Source organism: Eublepharis macularius, chromosome 9 (genome assembly GCF_028583425.1).
Source record: "Eublepharis macularius isolate TG4126 chromosome 9, MPM_Emac_v1.0, whole genome shotgun sequence".
Classification (NCBI taxonomy): domain Eukaryota; kingdom Metazoa; phylum Chordata; class Lepidosauria; order Squamata; family Eublepharidae; genus Eublepharis; species Eublepharis macularius.
This window is the reverse complement of record NC_072798.1, coordinates 43,274,565-43,285,765: the sequence shown is the minus strand read 5'-3', so window position 1 is coordinate 43,285,765 and position 11,201 is coordinate 43,274,565.

Below are 11,201 nucleotides of genomic sequence, written 5' to 3'. Positions count from 1 at the left end.
CCGTTATCTGCCCTGTTCTCCATAATAAGAGAATGAAGAGAAGGCTGCTTTTGCATTGGTTTTAGAATTGCTTTTTTTTTTTAAAGATAGATGACATTATTTCTGTTCATTTGTTCTTATGGGTTATCACCCACCTGGATACACAATTGTCGGCAGGAAGACACAGACTCCAATATGTTACTCATATGAAAAGTGGTTTATTGGACGTTATTATTACACAATATACTACAAAAACAGACTGCAGACTGCAAGCTGAGTTAGATACCTGATACATAAATACTATGGAAAGGCATGGGCACAAAACCATAGGGAAGATGTATATGGCTGTAGTAAATAAAAAGGGATAAATGAACAGCCAGTGCAGAACCATAAATAGATGAGACCAGAGTCCCCAACAGAGAACACATGAGAGATGAACCATAAACCACTAGGCATTGTACACCCGAAACGAAAGGTTGCAAACATGAGAGCAAGCTTAATGCCTGCTAGCCACTCTGAATATTAACACAGTACTTGACATTCTACCACCCTCCTGCCCTTCTAGTTATAGTTCAGTTTCCTGGCAAGCAAGCTGACGCAGCTTCATAGCTACCTATCCAAGGATCCAGGAAAGTTACAGAACCCTCACAGGTTTGTGGTCCTCTCAGCCCTCAGTCGCCTCAGTCTTAGGATGAGGGGAAGGCAGGGTGAGGATAGGCCTTTGGAGGCCTCAAGACGGCATCCTCAATGCTGGAGGACCCTAAACAGAAAATGCTACAACTGCCCACCCTTCCACCTGAAGTTTTCTACATTTCCTTTGGGAAAGGGCAATGCCATACTGGCACTCCAGTCCTCAGAGGTGGAGACAGAGGTGTGAACTTAATCCCCCCCCCCCCCCCAATTTGTTGTTTATTTTGGCATGCAGGGTACAGGAAACCTCATACTCGTAATACTTCCCAGTAAACTAAAACAATATTTCTGTCAGAGCTCTTCTTATCAGTCGTGAGACTGGTCTACTTGTTTGTCAGAGTTGCAGGGGTTCACTTGTGTCATGGGGAATGTTTGCTTTTTCAGCAATTAGCAGTGCATTCTGGAGACTTCCAGTGAGGAATATCAGAACAAATTCCATGTTATAACATGACTGTGCATGCAAACAGGCAGTGGTGGTGGTGGAGCTTGTGTTTGGAACCTATTTCTGTGAATTCTGGTTGCTTGTAGGAACCAACAGTAGGGATTTCAGGTCCCCTGGTGGGGGTGGGGGATTCCTTGCTTCCACCCTCTACTTCTCAGAAGTGATGTCATCATGCCACTCCAGGAGCGTGCATGAGCTTTGAGCATGCAAAGATATCCCAAAAGGTGAGTACTTACCCACTGGGAGGGTAAAGGGTCTGGCAACCCTAACCAACAGCCTTCTCATGGCATCTCAGCAGCTGCTTATCTTAAATTAGTTGGCAAAGTTTATTCCACTAGATACACCAATTTCTGTGCTTCTTCAACTGAATCCACAGATTCTCCCAAAGCAATTGGAACAATCACAAGAAATAATCAAAACCTCAGCAATCCAAATTTCTCCTCACCACATAACATTGCGTAGGTTAAACCACCCTGAGGGGTGTCTGGTGGGAGGGGTCTTCTGTTGTAAAAATCTATTTCGACAAGCTTTAGACAAACTTCCCCTGCTACCAAATGAAAGTTTTCTCATTATATTAAATGGTACTTTTCAAGCGTTTACAGCTATTTGTGGTTAGATGTTCCTCGTGGAATACAAAACAATCACCCGGTGCTCTATCACTACAGATTCAGAAAAAGTCGCAGCTTCTGATGATAAATGAAACAGAGTCAGGATCAGAAATCCATTTTGTTTAAAGATGGAGGCTATAACTGGGTCAATCCAGGGCCAAAAATGTACTGGATTAACAATTGCCTCCTACAGAGAGAAGGAAAGCTTCTCTTGGTGTACCTTTACCAGAGATGGCACATCACTGAGTGAGCAAATTTTGTCTGCATTGTCACGTGTTAACAACTGAAACTCAATCAAAACAATTGGATGAGAGGAAAGTCTGGACACCTCAGCTATAGATAAGGTGGCCAACTCTGTGTTGGGAAATTTATGGAGACTGAAGAGGTGGAGCCAGGGCATAATGCCTCAGATCCCACCCTCCAAAGCAGCAATTTTCTTTGGGAGAACTGATTGGTGAGATCTGGAAATCAGCTATAATTCTGGAAGATCTCCAGGCCCCATCTGGAGGCTGGCAACCCTACCTAAAGACTCTCTGTAGAATTTGAGTTGGAATGACTTAGAGCAAATTTATCAACAAAGCACTTAGCAAAACTGTTATAGCATACTACTGAGGTTTCTAATGAGTCCAATAAATGTTGACTTGGTTGAAATTTCCTTTTATCACTCAGAAAAAGATGATTCTGTGCAGACAATACTAGCAGAGAAAAAAGATCTCTTCACCACCATAATGCTCATAAAATACACTTTGAAGTGGGCTCCAAGCTGTATCTGGTCTTTTTGTCTTGAGTTTTCTACCACTTATACACTAGCTACCATTCCTGCTCCGTTCTTTTTAGTAACTTCCCAGTAAACCAAGGAATGACTTGAGCTTGGGCTAGCAGGATAGGCCTTGGCACTATTCTGTGAAATGCCAGAGTGAGTTCCCTTTTCCAGGTGCCCACAAAGGCTTCAACAGGATTACATAGGTATCAGGTGGTCTAGAAAAGGTATGGATCTATTACCTGTGGAGCGCTCAGTCCTAATAGGCCCACCACCACTGTTGATGATAGGTCTATCCATAACTAGGTAGTAATCCATCCATAATAAATGATTTACCAAACGATATCCTGCCATAGAGCATTCCCATTTAATCCATTACAAAAAGCAGATCTATTCGGGACAAACTCATGCTGCCATGAAATCCTGAAATGCACCTGTTGCCAAGGCTATGGTGTGGAAACTGAAGCTCCTTGAGATAAGACCAAGAGTCCTCCTGAACATCACATCCAAGCCCAAGTCTGTCACCTCCATCAAGTTGATTGTTAGGCTTCATGGTAAATGGTACATCAAACGAATCTCTATTTTGTGCAAACCACTCAATATAGGTTACATACATTCAAAACGGACTGTGTCTTAGAAACTTTATATTTCAGAAAAAAGATTTTGACTGTCCATTACAGTTTGGTTTATAAAGAACATCTCTTACCAAGTTTCCCCAAAGATTTAAGAATTGATTAAAGCAGTATGGACCAGGTTATAGGAAATCAACCCCCAAATTGACACATGCCATGTCCTTCCCCTTGCAATTTGCATAGGATTTTCTGCTTCCTAGAACATGACCCAACATGGCTTCATTCAGCATGCATCATATTAGTATTGCCAACTTTACATTTTATCAAAAAGATGATTTAGCACTTTTTTAAATAAAAGAAGACTTCCAGCATGTTTCTCAAACTAAAAATAAGAAATTGCTTCAGATTAGTAATAGGGAAAGAAACAAAGTCTGAGGGAATCTTTAAAAAGCAATTCAGATTTTTGACAGTAAGCAAGCAAGCAAGAGGTCGTGTGCGTATTGTTTAACTCCCCCCCCCCCCCACATGCACATAAACACTTCTGTGACTACACAGTGCTTAAAAAAATCTAATAAAAATTTCAGCACCGGCTGATCTCCTCAAAGAGAAGAGCCACTGAGGATTAGAAAACAAAAATCCTGCAGTCCCAGACCCATTCAGCATGATGTATTTTATTTTGAGATAAGCAGAAAGGTTATGAATGGACTGACAAAAACGGTTTGTCGCTGGCATGAACGCTTGGCAAAGATGGAGTGCCTAGACGTGTAGCATTCCATCTATTTCTGTCAAGGACACCATTGTTACCAATGATCCCGATACAATAAATTAGGTTTTTGAACAGCTTTATAGTAGGTGTTATACATCTCAGGCTACTTACAGTCCAGTTAGAACTGATGGGCTCTTAGATCGATGTACTTGAAACGCTCTTCCTGAAGAGCCAGCACTTGCACTTGATAATCCTATTGCGAAAGAGAAATTGCTGTGACTACAGCTACAGACCAGCAGCCCCCCTGAGGCACTCTTCCAAAGCTACCATGAAAATTGATCAACCCAGGCACAAAATCTACTCAGCTGCCCTTTACCCCAATGACTGATTGAGAATGAAAACGAATAAAGCATTCTGCCTGGTTGGGTAGTCTATTCAATAGAGAGCATCTGTCTGCTGTGCATAGAGCTTTACAGAACTCTGATAGTAAGGCTTTCTTCCCAAAGACTGGAAAAGATCCATAGAGGAAAGATGCATATTTAATTCTGAGTTAATAACAACAACAGCAACATTCGATTTATATATCGCCCTTCAGGATGACTTAACACCCACTCAGAGCGGTTTACAAAGTATGTTGTTGTTGTTGTTATTCCCACAACAAAACACCCTGTGAGGTGGGTGGGGCTGAGAGAGCTAGAAGCTGTGACTGATCCAAGGTCACCCAGCTGGCTTCAAGTGGGGGGGGGGGTGAGGAATCAAACACAGTTCTCCAGATTAGAGTCCCGCACTCTTAACCACTACATCAAACTGGTTTCCCAAATACTTCTCTTATTCATCAGTTATGGTACATTCAGTAAACCTAAGAATGAACACAGAGAACATAAAGAAGAAAACACATGAAATCCCTGTGCTCAGAAGCACACCCCATTGATTTCAGTGGATTGGATCCAGCACAAAATGTCTACATATGAAAGGGGCTTTTGTCTATGCCAGGGACTTCCCCGCCTCCCCCTGCTGCTGTAGCCCAAAATGTCCCCAAATGCTGCTCTTGGAACAGAATGAGGAGGGAGTCAAAGGTTTGCCACAGAAGGGGAGAGTAAGTGAAAATCATCACTTTCCATCCGTGTAGATTTCCATATGATGCAACCCAATAGATCTTGTCAGATCTCAGAAGCTAAGCAGACTTGACCTTGGTTAGTAATTGGATGGGAGACCTTCAGTGAAGACCAGCGTTGCAGAGGTAGGCAACCCCTCATTGAGGAGGGGGTCGCCATAAGTCAGCTATGACTTGATGGCACTTTCCACCACCAAGCATGTTTCAGACTGTTCAGCACTGCTTGCTTGATTGCTAATTGCTCATTAGTTTCAGAATAGCAGCTTCTTGCATCAGCAGTTTTGGGGAAGACCTCACCTTTGCATCCCCATCCCTATACAGTGAGAGGACTTTACCCTTGCAGGGTGTAGTGATCTTTAAAAGGCTGGGAGGTACAGGATGGGGTGGAAGACATGCTTAGATACTGTAGAGGTGCCTCCCTATTGCACAAGCTGCAGGCTACACAATACTTCCAGCAAGCATGTTTTTACAAGCTGAACCATGTAAGTGCCAAGTCCCTGCCCCTCCTCTGTTCTGGGGTAATTTTTAATATTAACACCCCTTGTTAAGGGGATCAAAAAGGAAATAGATGACAAAACCTTTCCTTCCCTCATGGCTCAGAGCAGTGAATAGGTTGTAGTGAAGGCAGAGACTTACTATGGCCATCAACAGAAGTAAATCTCTGTCCTCCCACAGCAACAAAGCAAATATCCACTGGCCCAGTAGCCATTCTTCTTAGGAAAACCCAAGACTGTAGAAAGAGGCCTGCTGGCTCAGACCCATTGTCATTGAAGTTCAGCATCCTAGTTTCACCAATGTCTGGCCAGATGCTCCCAGGAAATCTACAAGCACAGCATGAAAGTAAAATCCCTCACCTGTTGTTGCCCACCCCAAATATTGGTGTTCCATGGCATATTACCTCTGCCTCAGAACATGGAGGCTCTATTTATCCATCATGGCTCATAACCATTGATAAACTTATCCTCCGTGAAATTGTCTAAACCTCCCTTTAAAGCCTTCTAAGCCAGTAGCTAACACTGCCCCATCTTGGGGACATGAAGGCCATACATTCATAATGCACTGCACTGTAAGACAAAATATTCTTGCCCTTACAGAGAACATTTGGGAAATATTCCAGCCTGCCTGGCTCCCAGGGGTTGCAGAAGCCAGGTCAGCACTGAGCAGGCAGGCTGGGCAGGGAATCAGGGCCAGTTCCAGGCTTTGAGGAGTGGCCCTGGGCAGAGAGAGCTCAGGGCAGAGGGAGCTCAGCCCCCCCATGCCCACTACTAGACTCCCCTTGTTACCCTCCCACTCACATGCCCCCACCAGCCTGTGCAACCTTCCTTCACAAGCTCTTCTACCACCTGCAGTTGCAGCTGCCCCTACTGCCTGCATGCCCTTTCCCTGATGGTGCTGGATAGTGGGTGCAGCTAGGAGTGCCACTGCTGTGGCCACTGGGAAGAACAAAATGGCTATTCCCTTGCAAAACAGCAAATAGAAGAGGAAAAAATCCACAGGGAATACAATACTAATTTACAAAATTACAAAACTGTATTCAGAGTGCAAAGGCTACAAAATTTCACCATTGTATTCAAATAAGTAAATAACAACCTCTTGATGCAATTTTCAGGCACACACATCAACAATACAATAATCTTTTACATAATCATACAGGGCAAGTTGCAGTAGACACACACAATTCCCAACAATCTTCTTGGAATAGTTATAACAATTCTTTCCAGGACTTCCCTCAGCAAGTGAACGGTGAAGCCCAGCCGCGAAGCAAAGCTCCAACCCACGCTCGATCTGGGGCCGGCTATCTGTGCTCATAAGCAGGCAATGGAAAGAGGTGAGTGCAGGCATCAGAGATACACAAGCAGGGAACCAGCAGCAGTGGGCCCCACCAGAAGCCATGTGCCCTGGCAGCTGCCCCACCTCACTGTGTGCAGACGCTGGCCCTGCAGGAAATGACAGGCACAAGCTGTGTCTCCTCCCCCACGGCAACCTCTGCTGATTGGGGGCCCCAAGCAATTGTTTAGGTTGTTTGACTGGCAAACTGGCTCTGGGCATGAGTGCATTTAGCTGCGATCCTCTTTTGCTCACACATTACTTTCTAGTCAAGTGGGTAGCCGTGTTGGATTTTAGTCCAGTGGCACCTTAGAGACCAACCAGATTTTCAGAGTGTAAGCTTTTGAAAGCCAAAGCTCCTTTCTTCAGAGTAAGCTTTCGAGAGTCAGAGCTCCCCTCTTCAGAGATGAATTCAGTGTGACTCAAACTGAGTCATCATGTTGGTTTGCATTCCATAAAAGGTATGGATTGTTTTAAAAAAACAATTAGGGGAACCCAGACTGAACTCCATGTTTTGGAAATGAATTTTCCCTTTGTACTTATCTACTCAGAACAGATGCTTGTACAATGGAGACATCCACACCTCTGCTAAGGAAAACAAATGGCAGATGCTGATTAAGTAGACTAGGTAACTCTATAGAGCACCAGTTCACCAAGTGAAAATATTTTAGAATTAAATTGTAGACTTTGCATACAAACAAGGCAAGACAAACTGTTCCACAGCAAGCAATGTACTAGAAATACCGTGAGCTGGAGGGCTGCTAACATTATACATATTGTAACTGTACACAGTGGACATAATTTGCACTTCAATAACATGAACCTGGCAGAAGGACAAGTCGCTCATGTTCTGTGATGTGCAAGAAAGATAAATGCATGTTAACCACCTCAAAGAAAAGTACAGCCAATGAAGAGACTCCCAACCCATTCTGAGGTACCTGCATCTTTCTGGGAGCTCATAAGCAGGCAGCGGAAGGGAGCGATCCTTGTGATCCTTGAAGAGTAAATTCGCTTGGCAGCTTCCCACATTTTCAGCCTGGAATTGCTGCCCATAGGCAGGGCCTGTAAAGCATTTGAGAAGCACCCTGCTAACGTGTGCTGCACAGGCTGGATGTGTATCCTATGCCCTAAATTGGAGCCATGTAAAGAAGGCTGCAAGAAGTGTCTTGTGGGATCTCACCAAGGGGCCGTCTAGGTCTCGATTCGATTTGCTGCAATGGGCAGCCATAGACAGCTCATAGACAGGACAAGAAAGCAACAGTTCTGCCCAGTAGCTTGTCCTCAGCACCTGGTGTTCAGAGGTCCTTCCATTTCTGAACATGGAAGTTCCATTTAGCTATCACCATATAAATAGGATGGCCTCAGTGTGAACAATGACAGTAGCTAAACAGCAAATGTGGCTTATGGGACATCTTCTGTCCCTGTAATTAAGAAGGAAGCCATAAGTACACTCTTGAAGATAACTATAGCTGTATTATGAAAAATTGGGCTGCAATACACAGGACACTTTAGTGGAAGCAAGTCCTGCCATCATGAATTGGATTTACTTTGGAAAACCATGTTTAGGATTGATATACCAGATGAAGTTATAGATGCGAGGTACAGTAACAAGCAGAAATAGGAGCGCGCTAAAGACTTCTGGATTCTGCTGCACCTCAGGGATGTCCCCAAAGGGATTCTGTACCTCTCTTCCAGATGTTCCCAAAGGGATTCCGTGCCTCTCTTCCAGACGTGGCAAATTGTCCATGTTTCTCCTCCACCTGGAACCAGGGTTGTGCCCATGCTGTCCTTTTAGATGTTCCAAAATTCAGCAGAAACACTGTCACCTGCAAACATCTCTGTCAAGGAAATACAGATGTGCACTACCCTAGATTTCAACTTGGTTCTCTGTCAGTAATTTTGACACTTAAAAGTATTAGTTTGATCAGGAAAATTATACTTAATTCTGACGTATTTAGTTACACCCATAAAATATAAAAAACAGATTTTTTTTTAAAAAAAGAAGGCATACTTAATAACAGACTGTCAAATCCATATTTAGATACAAAATTGCATAGTAATTCAAAAGCTACCATAAGCTTTAGCAAATATGCTGGGTGTTCTGTTCTGCTAAAATTCAAGGTATTATTTAAGAACTTTAATACAGTTCAACAGTCTGTTTGAAGAAACAGATTAATGGGACAAAGTTATCTGGTGCTTAAATGTAACTGGCAGAGCAGAGTTTCTACTGATGCTTTCCATCTCTCCGAGTTCTCCCTCACTCACAAGCAGGACACAGAGTCCAAAGCACCCCCGTATCCTTGCCCTCAGCACTAGTATTTGGACAGTACTGGAGGTTCAATTTAGCCATTGTTGCTAATAGCCTTCCGTGAATTTGCGTAATCCTCTTTTAAAGCCAACTAAACCAGTGGCCATCCCATGGTAGCAAATTCTACAAGCCAATCACTTTAAAGAAGAGTGAACACATGAAAGTGCCTCGTATTGTGAACCCAATGCTGTATCTATACTCAGTCCTCTGACTGGCAGCTGCTCTCCAGGTTCTTTCCCAACCTTTCACTGGAGACCAGACCTGGAATTCAAAGCATATGCTTTATGACTGAGCTCTGCCCCCCCCCCCCCGCCCCCCACCCTGGCCGCATCTGTTTGCAGTCTTATTATGCAAGTACATTTTATGGTCAGTTCAGAATCCAGCACCTTCCATGCCTCCAGAATCTGTTTTTTAAATGAAACAAACCAACCCAAAGCAAGTCAATTTAAGTCATTACATCTATTGGATGTGAAAGTTGGACAATGAAGAAAGCTGATAGGAAGAAAATGGATTAATTTGAAATGTGGTGCTGGAGGAGAGTTTTGTGGATACCAAAACGACAAAAAACACAAATGAGTGGGTAGTAGATCAAATCAAGCCTGAATTCTCCCTAGAAGCTAAAATGACAAAACTGAGGCTATCATACTTTAGTCACATCATGAGAAGACAAAATTCTCTGGAACAGTCAATAATGCTAGGAAAAGTGGAAGGCAGTAGGAAAAAACAAAGACCCCAAATGAGATGGCTTGACTCAATAAAAGAAGCCACATCCTCCAGTTTGCAGGATCTGAGCAAGTCTGTTAATGATAAGACATTTTGGAGGTCTCTCATTCATAGGATCACCATAGGTCGGAGGCGACTTGATGGCACATAACACAAACACACATTAATTGCAAGGAAAGTGCATAGAATTTTTTATTAATTTTAGTCTTGGATTCATTTTACTGTTTTATATCACACTTGTTCATTTTCTGTATTCTGTACTTGCTTTCATTGGTTTTAATGACAGATGTAGTTCTACCTGTAACTTTTCCATGCATGCACCTGAGAAGAAATTCTCAAGAACTATGTCCCTCACCCAGTAGATCTTCCCTGATAAATTTCAGGCAGGTTCAAGAAAGGGTTCCTAGTTTGTAGGCTATTACTTTTTACTTGCTAAATGGGCACAGTGAGTTATGACAACATTGACATGTTCGTTTCTCCTCATTTCTGACAAGCCACAAGGATCTTTGTTCTCTCAGCTTGCTGCAGTGCTGTCTGCCTTCTTTCTAAAAGGTACATGTGTGCCTTGTCCCTTGTCAGTGCACTGCCGGTCATAAGAAGTAGTTTTTGCCTCTATTCTCCTCCCTCTGGCTGCAGCCCTACCTGCATTCAAGACAGTGCAAGCAAAATGCTTGCCCCTGTCCATTGCAGGAGCACCACCAGAGAACAGAATTGCAAGCCAATAATTTCAGGTAGAATTTTTTTTTTAAAAAAAAAGTCCCCCAACCCACTCATACAGTGTAGTGGTTGGAAAAAGTGAAAGTGCCATGCACATAAACAACTTTCGAAAGAAGCCTCTTTAATGACATTTTTTCCAATTCTTTTGTTTGGAGTACGCTGTCAGATTATCTGCAAACTTTTCTCTAACTTTTCTACCCCTCTTGCTTTTTTTTTGCAGAAGTGGAAAGCAAGTTGCAGAACAATTATTTTTTCTGAAGAAGTACAGAATTTCTAACTGTTAAGAGGTTAGCTCCAGTGGTACCCTTCTCCTGGTGAAATGCTCTAACTGAGGAATATTGCACTAAGAAAAGTCTATCATGTTTATATTAGTCTCTCTTTCCATTAGTGCAAGCGATTGCACAAACCATTCCCAAGACAACCTATGCTTTCTCCTCCTCTAATCCCAACTGAACCTAAATGTTGACATGTTACTTGCTTATCAGAGAGCTGCCTATTTGAGGATTCTTTTTTAGAAGTGTATTTGAAAACTTTTGCCTATGCAAATACTGTATTTCACTCTGACTTTAAAGAAGTACCCAGTAGCCATCATGAACTTTGTGATCAAAACTATTTTATTTGTAATGTAATTTTTGAAAATTATATAGTATTTCCTTATGGTCATGGTATCACGCATACAAACAATAGTAGTGACAAATAGTCCTGCTTGAAGTCTTGCACATGAGGACATGAAACAATGAAAAGTTGTAACTGGG